Source organism: Linepithema humile, chromosome 7 (genome assembly GCF_040581485.1).
Source record: "Linepithema humile isolate Giens D197 chromosome 7, Lhum_UNIL_v1.0, whole genome shotgun sequence".
NCBI classification, from domain to species: domain Eukaryota; kingdom Metazoa; phylum Arthropoda; class Insecta; order Hymenoptera; family Formicidae; genus Linepithema; species Linepithema humile.
The window spans coordinates 18,639,584-18,652,937 of record NC_090134.1 but is presented as its reverse complement, the minus strand read 5'-3'; the positions used below and the strand labels follow the sequence as shown (position 1 = coordinate 18,652,937).

At 37.9% G+C, this 13,354-nt stretch overlaps 1 protein-coding gene across 2 annotated transcripts in view; it reads right to left on the bottom strand.

Moving 5' to 3' along the window:
* tsl (torso-like) overlaps positions 1-10,591 on the bottom strand; it is a 311,116-nt gene extending 300,525 nt beyond the window's left edge. For both annotated transcript variants that reach the window (XM_067358624.1, XM_067358625.1), the window contains exons 1-2: positions 8,992-10,591; positions 8,373-8,434 (exon numbers count right to left, since the gene is read on the bottom strand). The gene's annotated coding sequence lies outside the window, so the exon portion shown is untranslated. The remainder of the gene's footprint in view (positions 1-8,372; positions 8,435-8,991) is intronic.
* Between the last annotated feature and the right edge of the window lie 2,763 nt (positions 10,592-13,354).

Here is a 13,354-nt window from a genome sequence, read left to right as displayed (position 1 = left end):
GTAACACATTGTAGAGTTGCAGTACATTTTTCTGTTCACTGAATTTATATTTTCCAAGTTGTACGTTTTATCTAGTAAAATCTTGCCCAAGAAAAATTTTACAAGTATCTGAATATATTTTTACATATCATTACGTATCAGACATTAAATATCCGAAATGTACCGTTGTTTTGAAACATCAAAAGTATTAAATATCTGACGCTCAGTCCAGTACACGAGAGACATGGCATCGTGATATTTTCTTGATGATAGGACTAATTTCGAAATATGCGTATATAAGTAGATATAGATCTTGACAAAGCTTACCTCCGGTAATATTTACCGCAAAGATCGTAAATTCAATATAACATGGAATAGCTACTAAGGATCGTGTCTATATGCAAACGGAATTGTGCAAAATGGAAACGCAGCTTGCAGTTCGGTAGCTTGATGCAAAGCACGCGAATATTCCTTACTGCCGGATACAATAACTCAACCAACATTTAGTGTAGTGCAGGTATGATATATCTATGTGTATGTGAGAAATGTATCTATTTTACTATGTAATTTTAATGGAGTGTGAAACAGAATAAACATAATTGGATATGTTTTTTAAATAAAAAAAAATATTTAAAATTCTATTAATTTAAATAATGTGGATTTATAAATTATAGAAATATTTTACAGTGTGATATCACACAGCACGATTTTTGCGCATTTTTCTCTTTGGCATAAATTTCAATATTTTTGTTATCGTAAATTTCAATAATTTATAGAAATAATTTATTAATTTTATTTTTAATTTTCATAAATATTAAAGCAATCGCGATAAAAATTTCTCTTAAAATTCTAATTGTATAAAATACTTCGGGAAGTATCGACATTGACAAACAGAGAATATTTATGAATATGCAAAACTTGAACATCCATAATTATTATATATCACGTTTATTAAATTTCAGCGTATGAAAATTTGTATTTAAGAATAAAGAACCGCATGTTTCATAATCGCCATTGTATCGCGTGTTTGTAAAAAAAAAAAAAAAAAAAGAAAAACTTAGATACAAAATTGGACCGAGGATCGCGGGTGAAGATTGCGGTTGTTGTCTACCGAGATTAGACAACTAGATAAATCGCGATTTTCCGCGTTGTGGCTTACTACGGTATACATCCGATTGCATCTGCAAACGGAGAGTGCTAAATATTAAATTCCTTTCTTTTTTCACAACTGCACGTCTTTACACTTTCTTTGCTTAAAATGATACTTCCTTTGCATAAAACTATACGGCTGAATTTTAGCGTCATCGGTATGCTTATCTTTCCTAAGTGCAGGATTTTGCGGATGCACTGTGGTTCGTCTTTAACTATAGGGTATAGAACCGAGGTAAATGGAGCTCCGTGCCGCGCCAAGAAGGTTGTGGACGGTGCGGGAAAAGGGTTGTACCGGGTGGGGCATTTGGTATATATTTGAATTCCCTCGAGGTAAATTCTTTGGCGACGACGGTAGCAGCGTTCAAATGGAATTCGTTCTCACGTTTCTCTGTTACGCTCGTAGAGTTTAGCCGTACCGTCGACGAATAGCAAAATTAAAAGAATAGCGAAACGAATATTCGACGGTCGTTCGGCATTTCGAGTGTCGCGTCCTCGTAAACATCGCATCAACTAGTTTCCCGTGCGCTGATTAATTCGTGGCTCGCGGTAAATACGGAGAAACAAAAACAGTACCGCGACATTTCCATGAGTGATTTCTGTTTGCGAAGAAACACACAACAACGAGTCGCGAAGTGAAAGGGAACATCGTTTGTGGATCAACGTTTGCACACTCGTTCGGTGTACACAACGAGAATCAGGTCAATTCGATTATCTTTTTTTCCCCGATATCTGTGCGATAACGCAGCGTCACTATTCGATTCGGTTTATACCGATAAAATTTTTTCATATCGCCGTTTTTCAATCGTCCAGCAGAAATAAATTATCGGCATTTTTTAATTCTTTCAATAGGCAAATTAGCGAAATATATAGAAATATAAAGAAAAATTTATTTCTCGCACGGATAAAAGTGCTTATACCGCTAAGTTACTTGTTTATTTGAATGAATAATAAAAATTCACTTATTACCTTCGTCGCTACTTCCGTGATAAATCACGTGGAACTCGTGATGGAAGTCAGCAATTTGTGACTTACGATCGGCCGGCAGCAGAAGTGCTACCGTGGTAAATAGGTATACTTTTACTCCCTGCTGCGTGCTTTTAAGCACAGCAGTGGCGTCAATCTCGGAAGAAACAGCAGTAGCACCGGCAAACCCACCATTTAAACTTTCACGTCGAAAATAAAAATGCTGCGCTGCCAGATGGCTGACCGCCAAGATACCATTGCCGGATGGAAAGGTCCTATTTATCTTTCAACCGTCTTTCATTTATGTCGTCCCCTGCAAGCTTTTGCCCCTTTTTCCTGTACCCTCGGCTTCAACCGTTATCGCAGGCAGTGAATAAATTTTGAGACGCGGCATCTTTCAGGCATTTTGCAGATAAAATCCGTGTCGGACGCTCAATGCAATTTCTCTAATAGAATAATAACTTGCATCGCAAACAGGCGAATCATGACGGTCTTATTCGTTCCGCTTCGAAAGTTTCGATAGCGCTTTTTTGAGGGTTTCTCCGCTCAGTATCTCGGTACTAACACCTCGTTACAAGCGTTCGCGGTCAAAGTTCGCTGATAAAGTTTATAGTTACTACAGCAAGAAAGAAGAAACAAGGTGCATAGGGCGAGGTACGGGAAAGGTACGGGAACAAGAACGCCGAGCAGGTAGGATCCGGATGGGTGGTAGAAAAGTGAGAGGCGAAAGGAGGATAAAGAGAAATGCCGGATGAAATCGAGAGAGAAGGAGCGAGAGAGAAAGACTGCGAAGAAAAGTGGAGTATCCCCGCACCTGCATAATATATCGGGGAGGGCTTGACTCCGGCAGCACAAACTACTTGGTAACTACTTAGACGGGAACGCAGTCCTGACGAAACTCTCGGCAGACTACTTAGAAAGTTATTTCGCGGCACGTCTTTAAAATGATATACCTACGTAGTACCTCGCCTGCAGTACGAAACGCCGCAGCCTACGAAAGGGCCATTGAAGACACGAGGCTAGCCATACCGGTGCCCTTCTTCGCCATGCTTTGCCACTCTTTCTTTGAGAATAAATTAGTTTTTTTTATGAACGAAGGATCTGGAAGGACGTAGCAGCGAGCGAAATAGTACCCCAGCCGCCACTCTGTCCTTTTTACTATCGCGCGGCTATTTCACAAACTTATAATCTCTTATAATTACTCCCTGAGATTACATGGTGCTTGAATAAAAATATAAATATTCGAGAAAGTTTTCGCCAGAGAGCACGGAACAAATTCGCAACATGATGACAAACATAAAACTGTCCTCTTTTTTTTTTAAAAAAAAAAGAAAGATAAATTTCACAAAATAAAAATTTTTTTTAATTTTCTGTAAATAATACTTGCTTTTTCAAAAGGAAGCAATGCGAAGCATAAATATTTAATTTGTAAATATAATAATCCGTGTAATAAAACGAAATAAGCTATAGATCGATATTTCATTAATATTTCGTAAATGTAAATATAAAGATAAAATCTTTTAGATAAAACTTTTCAGATAAAAGTAAAAAAATATAATAAATTTTTTGTTAATAAAATATACGTATAATCTCTTCGCCTTCTTTCTTTATATAGACGATATTTATAATATCAACCTCGAAATATATGGCTTGTCAAAAGACGAGCAATCCGTGCCGCGAAGCAATAGTACACCTCAGTAATATTCGCGACATGACACGGAAACCTTCTAAGGTGACGAACACTTTCACAAATATCCCGCGCTCCTAGGCAGAAGGCGCAGCGGAACGTAACGGGTATAACGAAAATCGATCCACAGCCCGACATCCGCAGCATTGCAATGTGCAATATCACGGTACGGATTCCACACGGCGCGACATTCCACGTCACACGACCGCGTGCCGGTGCTATCGCGTATCTTTCGCAGTGAGGAGTTTAACGAGGTTCCGCGCGCTAATCGACGAATGAATATGGATGGAGCATGCATTAATTCGTCATTTTTCAACTCGCCGTCTCGCAAATGCCCCCGTTTACTATCTGCGTTTCATGACGCCTATCTTTTAACAATCTCCGGCTGCGTGCGAGAATTCGTTCTCGCGCCGCTTTCCCTTTAATCGCTACCAACGATTTCGTATTCATTGTCTGTGCCCGCCGATCGACTCGAGGAAGATGCTTCCCTCCCCTTCCCATTCTCTGGGTCGGCCTCATTGCCGACAGCCGTAATGATTCGACTCCAACTTTGATGCACCCGCGTAATCTAGAGTCAGGGGTATCGTATACGGAATAAATTTTCAACGAAGGATCTTGGGCTCGGGGCGATTACCGCCGGATACAGAATGTAAATGTTACTCGTGCCGGATGAGAACTGAGGATCCCTCAGGTTACTTTATATCCACTTAAGTATGCGTAGTCAGAGGGCGGCCAAGCCAAATTAGATTGCCGGTAGATCCTTTTTATAATGTATCGCGAGTCGAATCGATAACTAAGAAACTTTCTATTAATAAAAAAGTATATGTACGTGTATCTATATAAAGATTTATATATATATATATATATATATATATATATATATTATATTATATATAAAGAATTATAGAAAAATGAATCCAGCTAATGATAATATTGTAATACAGGACGCAAAATTCACAAGCTAGCGACGAGTTTTTAAAGAAACGTTTCACAAACTTTCATTTTGTTGCGGCAAAAGAGAATACCGTGACGAGTTTCTGCCCCGTTAACGAACGAAAGCCGACGGAGAATGCGACTTGTAATTTAACCCAAAGTCTAAATAATGCAAAGTTTTAATGACCTCGCGATTCTCACCAATGGACCTCTTTCCTTACTAGTGTGCGACCCACCATTATCTAGCCGTTCCTTGGTAATTCGCACAGACGCAGATTTTCTCTCTAGTTCCCTGAGGATATCTTGTGCTAATTTGGTCAATCTAATTTTCGTTGAAGCCAATGATAATAATCTCAATAATAATTAAATTGCAATTCGACTGCTTGATAAAGGATAATGCAATATTTTCGCTCTTTGAATTAACTATCGAAGAATAATAGTTGAAAATGTTTTGTGGTTAAATTTTGATAAATCATATTTTTATCATTACAGCAATGTATATCTCTTCTCCGTATTTCTCAATCTTCCGCATCCCTATTGTCAATATTGAAAATCATTCAGCACATAATACATTATCTTGCTTTCAATCCACCTATCTTCTGACTCGATACATAATACTCCCGCATATTTTGCTGATGGATACTATATGCTTTCCAACGTCTTTGAATGTTATTTCGAATGTAAATTTGTAATAAATCCAGTCGAATAATCCGCGAAAAAATTCTTATCACGATTTCTACAATCTGCTGCTAAGCCTATTCTGCCAAGTATGCTGTACAGTATCAAAGATATGCGTGTATGTGTGTGTGTAATTGTGTATCGCACGCTCACCAATAATATACGTACGATAAAAGCCTTTAAATATTTAGGTAGCTTGCAAAAAAAAAAATAGTAGTCGCTTATAGGACGAAGCCACTCTGGAAGTGAGCAAGTAAGGATAAAAGAGGGGCTGCGAAGGAAGAAGTCAGCAAGGGTCACGGATCAACCAGCCACATGCATAATACATAGCTCTCCGCATCTATTGGTTTCATCCAAGCCTATTCTATATAGAGAATGCTGTCGTCGAGACCAAGCGATAGCCTTTGCTAGCAGTGGCCGTTATCAGTAATGCTCGTAGCGTTCCTTTCTCATCGAAAAACCTCGATCCTAAGAATGTACTGATTCAGAAGCTACCTTCGGGATGCTATATCATTATCATTTATTTCCACGACACGTTTTAGTAGTTGCTAAAGTAAGTGACCAAAGTAGGCACGCAATAATCTCTCTCCGCCCTAAGTCCGATAAGTTACACGAAATACTAATAGCAATGATAACATACCATCTCGTATGATCATCTCTTTGATGATCATTTCTTTTTATTAATGCCGTAATGACTATCGTTCTTTTTATTCCTGGATAAGCTGGAAATTTTTCTTCAGAAGAAATCATTTAAGAATTAATTGCAAACGAAATTTCATTTAGTCCGGCTAAATTTAATTTAAATTTAGATGTGATTAAATTGAATTGAATCGAATATAACAGAATTTTCAAGTCTGATTTTATATAAAAAGTAGAGAAATTAGAATAATTGGTAATTTAATAAATATCCTACGTCAAGAAATTTACTATAAATTTTTCATAGAGTCTATCATCACGAGGAGCGACGGTCACAGGAGTTGCGCTCTATATAAAATACATACACACCGCGAGATAGTGGGAGTACATCCCAATGGGCGACTTCGCCCATGCCGAATGTATTTTAATATTCCATGCGATATTCCGTTTGCGCGCGACCGGGTGCAGAGTTAGCAGTTAGAATCGATCGATTAAGCTCGCACAGGCTTTTCGAGCACACCTGCCGCGGAGATACAAGCGTACATAGCGCAGGTCTTGCAAATTTGATGGATCACCCGTGGTAGCGGCAGCGCCACAGTCCTAGCAGGCGATGTTCGCGTGCGCCCTTATAAATTATCGAAAAGGCGGGCTATCATACCGGCTAATCGAATCGGCGTTGCCACGGTTTGCACAACAGAACGGTGCGTGACGCGCTTATCATCATAAACGCGGTGCGACGCGATAGCGGTGATAATATAACCGAGGGTCGGAAACACGAGCACGATTTATGTTGGCCATGGACAAGCTCGTTACGATTGCGCGGAAATTCTATTAAAATTAATAACGAGTACAACCTACGCGTATCCCGGCGCACAGATTATATCTGCGTCTCTCTTAGCCGCGACTCGTTTGCTAGTTCGAGCATGAAAATCGCTTGTCGGAATCCGCATAAAACGTAACGATTTTCGAAAATGCGAGAACGGCCAGCGGCGGTTCGCGAACAGATTATCCAGCGCCGACGCGAGCGTTACAATGTGCGCAAGCGACGCGATTCGTTTATTCCGTGGAATTTTACGTGGCGTCAACGCGGGAATTAATAATGAATTTGCGATACACGCGAGAACGTAACGATTATCGCATTTTATAACGGGAATCGTCCCCGGAACGCTCACGTAATCGCAAACATCGAAACACTGAATTCAATAAAGTATCGACGCCGAATCGAAAAGGGGTGATGGGCGAAAGCTTACACGTAAACGATATATTCGGCCTGGCTGCGCTGTGTGTTAGTATATTTACAAATGATTCGATCGTCAAGGCTGAAGAGGCTTTCGAAACGATTACGTTACGAAACAATTGTATCTTGTTCAATAAGGCAGACGTTGGTATGCAATAGCAATTTTATCTATCGTTAATTCGTTATAAACTTTTACAACTCTTTTTATAAAAATATATACTCTATTGCTATTTAATATTGAAAAAATATTGTCCAATGCATTTTATTTTATAAATCAGGATATATACGACTAAATATATAAATTAATAAATGATACTTTCTATCAACTTCAATCTTTCAACACTAATTTTAAGTCAAAAATTCTTATTATCATATTTATCTAACATACTAAACTTTACAGCCTCATTTTTATTTTATTTTCATTCTCCTTGACTATCAGCGCACTAGAAAGGACGTAATCTGGTTTCGGTAAGCCCCTTACCTCAGGCATGCAGTGTACGGAGCCGCTGAAAATTCGATAGAACAAACTCGCTGTACAACTCTTTGGTAGTGAAGGATGGATCTTGGACAAGTTATCGTGCCCGGGATAGGCATGGCAGCCATCAAAGTTTCGCAACGTGAAATCGCCGTGGGAACGTCGAAACGATCCAAGCAGGAAGCGTGAAATTCGCACGACAGATTTTCTCCCGAGACTCACTGCTGTCGGGGAACATACTTGAGATCGGAAGCTCAGAAGATCGGTACAGAAGTCGGTTTTCCGCGGGATAAGTATTTAAAAAAATATAATACTATTAAAAGTTGTATGCAAACTTGTTTAAAATAAGCAAATCTCACTGCCGAAAGGCTAAATAACAAGGTTGTTTAACTACAGACTAACGTTCATTGGCTAAATCGCGGGGGAATATTCGTGTATCATGTTCGACTATGTTACTAGGAATTAGAGAATATTGTGGAATATTTCGCATGAATAGAATGCTGGTTCATTAATACACTATCTCCTGTTTAAAAGTAATGCTTACTAATATTTTGATCAATGATATATTTTAGTTCATTCGTTGAATTTCGTAAGCGCAATTTTCAAAAAATATTTCTTGAAATAAGACTTACCGATGCTGTAGAAAGCGACTCCAATGTAACACCAACATCGACGTTGCTCCATAAAGAATATTCTATCAAAAAATATATAAAATATTAATTCATTATATTAAACATATATAAAACATTAATAAACATGTATAAAATTGATCATAATAATTTTTAATTGTAATATTAATGATGTAAAAATAATAACGCGTTTGTTTAATTTATCCCTACAATGTAAACTTAATAAATGTATTACAAGTTTTAATAAAGTTTAAATATGAAATAATTTTTTAATAAATTGTAGTTTAAATGTAAAATAATTGCGCTATTGTTGCTTTAAATACATTATCATATTTTCATATTACAAGTAATGCAACAAAAATAATAATACTACATTTATAAAATTTCAAATTTAAATTTCAAATATTAAAAAATTCTACATTTTATGATAAGAATAAATAAATTTTAATAACGATATTATCATTGTTATTGACATCTCGGCAAATTTTAGATAATAATATATTATTACTATTTAATTCACCAGAAAATGTGTCGACAAAGCGTTTGTGAACGCGCAATCGTTACGACATAATAGTACCACGTATCAATTAATTCAGTGTATGTAATAAATGAATTTACTCACCCATCGTTGAATCGATGAGCCGATGTTCTGCTTGCCCCATCACTGTTGTAGTTAACTGCACACGACACGATAGAAAAAGACATAGCTAATAACGGCACTACCGAATTTGAACAAATTTTTTGTTATATATTATTGTGACGTTCTATTATTTTGAATTCATAAATAACGTGAAATACATGAATCACACGATTTTTTATTCGACACTCCCGATTGCTCGTATTTTTGCTCGACACTACCGATCGCACGTATCTTTCCTCGACACTCCCGATCGCACGTATCTTTACTCGACACTCCCGATCGTACGTATCTTTACTCGACATTCCCGATTGCCCGTTTCTTTATTCAACACTGCGTACACGCACTTTTATATAACAAAAAAGATTTGAAGTTAAACCGCTTTTTAGGTAAACTGCGTCATTTTTACAACATATCGGATATCGCAATTAATTATGCATTAATCAACACGTTACAACGCTTGTATGTTGCTCGAATTAACATTCACGACATTTGACGTGAAATTCGTTTCTGATTAATTTAGAAAACACCAGTAAGTGATAATAATTATGCATCGAATAAAATATCTTGCAATACAAACGCACGCGAATCTATTATGCACAGAAGCAGCTTTCTTTATTCTTACTTGATTAGCGGAAATATCGCGCGCTGTTAATTATTAAACAAAAACACGGAACGACACAAGACGAGAATAATTATGGAAACAATACAATAACTCTGCACAATGTTGCTAAGCACAATATTATTATACATGTCATGCGTATTTTCGTACGATTAATACATGCAAACAAACATTTTGACAATTACGATACATTTAGCACTACTGATGTTACATAACTTTGCATGAGTGATCATTCGTTATTTCAATCGATACCACGATAGAGGTTATGACACACGACGACGTACGTTCGCAAAATGAGTATGCGATATAAAGACAGTCGTATATTTCGTAATACCGATTACATAAAACATGCTGATCTCAAACCTGAATATCACGAGAAAATATGTAATTAGTGGCGAGAATCATGCATCGGATGGAAAGCGTTGCAGCACAACCCAAAAGCGCGCGAAATTATTGCACACTAAATTGCGCTCTTTTTTTCCTGTCATTTGATTGACAGTAAAATTGCGTTACCAACCAAAAATACAGAATGACGTATGAGATAATAATAGCGGTCGCGCGATGGCTCTGCTGTTCTATCAATACCGAGCGCAATATTATTATTAAAGCTAATTTACCTGTCGGACGTACATTCACACGATTAACGTTGTACGACGAACATTTATTCGAGAATACCAAAGTATCCGATGCTTCTAATGCTGCGATACTTTATAATATGATCACTCGTCTCTTCCATCGATACCGCGACAGAGGTTACGACACATGACGTACGTTCACGAATCGAAAAATCATGCAACATAAAGATAGTCATGTATTTCGTAATAATGTTTACATAAAGCATGCTAATCTCAAACCTGAATATCACGAGAAAATATGTAATTAGTTGCGAGAATCATGCATCGGACGGAAAGCGTTGCAGCACGGCCTAAAAGCGCGCGAAACTATTGCACACTGAGGCTGCGTTCTAAAATTCACTGCCAGTACTAAAAATCTACAATATACGTAACGTAAACTGTAGATTTTCAGTACTGGCAGTGAATTTCGGAACACAGCCTGAATTGCGCTCTTTTTTTCCTGTCATTTGATTGGCAGTAAAATTGCGTTACCAACCAAAAATGCAGAATGACGTATGAGATAATAATAGCGGTCGCGCGATGGCTCTGCTGTTCTATCAATACCGAGCGCAATATTATTATTAAAGCTAATTTACCTGTCGGACGTACATTCACACGATTAACGTTGTACGACGAACATTTATTCGAGAATACCAAAGTATCCGATGCTTCTAATGCTGCGATACTTTATAATATGATCACTCGTCTCTTCCATCGATACCGCGACAGAGGTTACGATACATGACGTACGTTCACGAATCGAAAAATCATGCAACATAAAAATAGTCATGTATTTCGTAATAATGTTTACATAAAGCATGCTAATCTCAAACCTGAATATCACGAGAAAATATATAATTAGTTGCGAGAATCATGCATCGGAGGGAAAGCGTTTTAACACGACCTAAAAGCGCGCGAAACTATTGCACGATAAATTGCGCTCTTTTTTCCTGTCATTTGATTGACGACAGAATTGTGAAATACCAACCAAAAATGCAGAATGACGTATAATATGAGATAATAATAGTGGTCGCGCGATGACCCTGCTGTTCTATCAATACCGAGCGCAATATTATTATTAGAGCTAATTTACCTGTCGGGCGTACATTCATATGATTAACGTTGTACGACGAACATTTATTCCAGAATCCCGATATATCCAATGCTTCCAATGCTGCGATACTTTATGTTATGATCATTCGTCCCTTCGATCGATACCGTGACAGATTATCAGCATGACGACGCACATTCGCGAATCGAAAATTCGTGCAACACAAAAACAGTCATATTACGCGACGATGTTTACACGAAACACGTCAATTTCATACCCGAATATTACAGAAACATGCATTATCAGTGACGATAATCTGTATCGGACGAAATGCGACGCAACACGATGAAAACGCGCGGGAAATTGTTACATACTAAATTCCCTCCTTATTATTGTCGCTTGATTGGTGACAGTATACAAGATGCCAACTGTAAATTTAGAGCAACAAAAAACACGAGACAATTATGGCAGTCACGCAATGATTCCGCTGTTTTATTGATGCCCAAGCGCTATATTATTATAACAGATATTTACCCGTTGGACGTACATACGTATGATTAATTCGTTGTACGACGAACATTTATTCGATAATCCCGATGTACCCGATACTTCATATTATGATCACTCGTCCTTTCGATCGATACCGCGATAGAGATTATCACGCACGACGATGTACATTCGCGAATCGAAAACAGTCTATTTCGTGCAACGCAAAAACAGTCATATTTCGCGATGATGTTAACATGGAGCACAGCACTTCGTACCCGAATATCACAGAACATGCGTAATCACTGACGATAATCATGTATCGAACGGAATGTAGTGCAATACGATGAGAACGCGCGGGAAATTATTACACACTGAATCCGCTCCTTATTATTGTCGCTTGATTGGTGACTGTGTGCAAGATGCCAACGGAAAATTTGGAGCAATAAAGAACGCGAGACAATTATGGCGGTCGCGCAATTGTTTTGCTGTTTTATTGACGCCGAACGCAATATTATTATAGCAGATAGTTTACCTGTCGGACGTACATTCGTATGATTAACTCGTTGTACGACGAACATTTATTCGATAATCCCGATGTACCTGATGCTTTTGACGCTACGATCACTTCACATTATGATCACTCATCTCTTTGATCGATACCGCGATAGAGGTTATCACGTACAAGGACGTACATTCGCGAGTCGAAAATTCATGCAACATAAAAGCAGTCATATATCTCGCGATGGCGTTTATACAATACATGCTAATCTCAAACCTGAATATTACAGGAAGATGCGTAACCAATGACGATAATCATACGTCGAACGAAATATGTTGCAAGACGACGTTACTGCGCGGGAACCTGTCATGCAATAAATTTTCCTTATTGGTGACCATGTCACAAGTACCAACCAAAAACTTAAAACAACGCATTAGTTAATGAGAGTAGTCGCGTGATGGCGCAATTAGGACTCTGCTCCTAATCGCGTTCTATCGATGTCGGACACATGCACTTTTTATCGATCGATTAATCGACCTTTCTTTCAATCTATTAATCGACTTTTCTATCGATCCATTAATCGACCCTTTTTATCGACGTCTGATCGATGCGACATCGCGGATGCCTTCAGAATTAGCATCATTATTTGGTAGTTACTTTTGCTTTCATCAAATTTTTAACGTGTCAAACTGTCGTGTCGCCAATCATGTGACAATAAGGAAGGAGAAGATTCATTGTGTAACAGGTTCCCGCGCGATTATGTCGTCTTGAGCGCATTTCGTTCGACATGATTATCGTCATTCATTACGCATCTTTCTGTAATATTCAGGTTTGAGATTAGCATGTATTGTATTTTTCATCATGTCAAAATGTCGTGTGTGTTAACAAATATTCGACGTGTGACTACCGCGATTTGCGCTATTCATCCATGTCGAGTAGTAATTGAGGGACAATCGAACAATTATATCATGATCTATCAATCATGTTAAAGTACGTGACGCTAATTAGCTGTGTTCCGTGTTCTAAAGACTCTGATATGCATGAAGTGAAAAGATGAAGTCGTATTATATAGT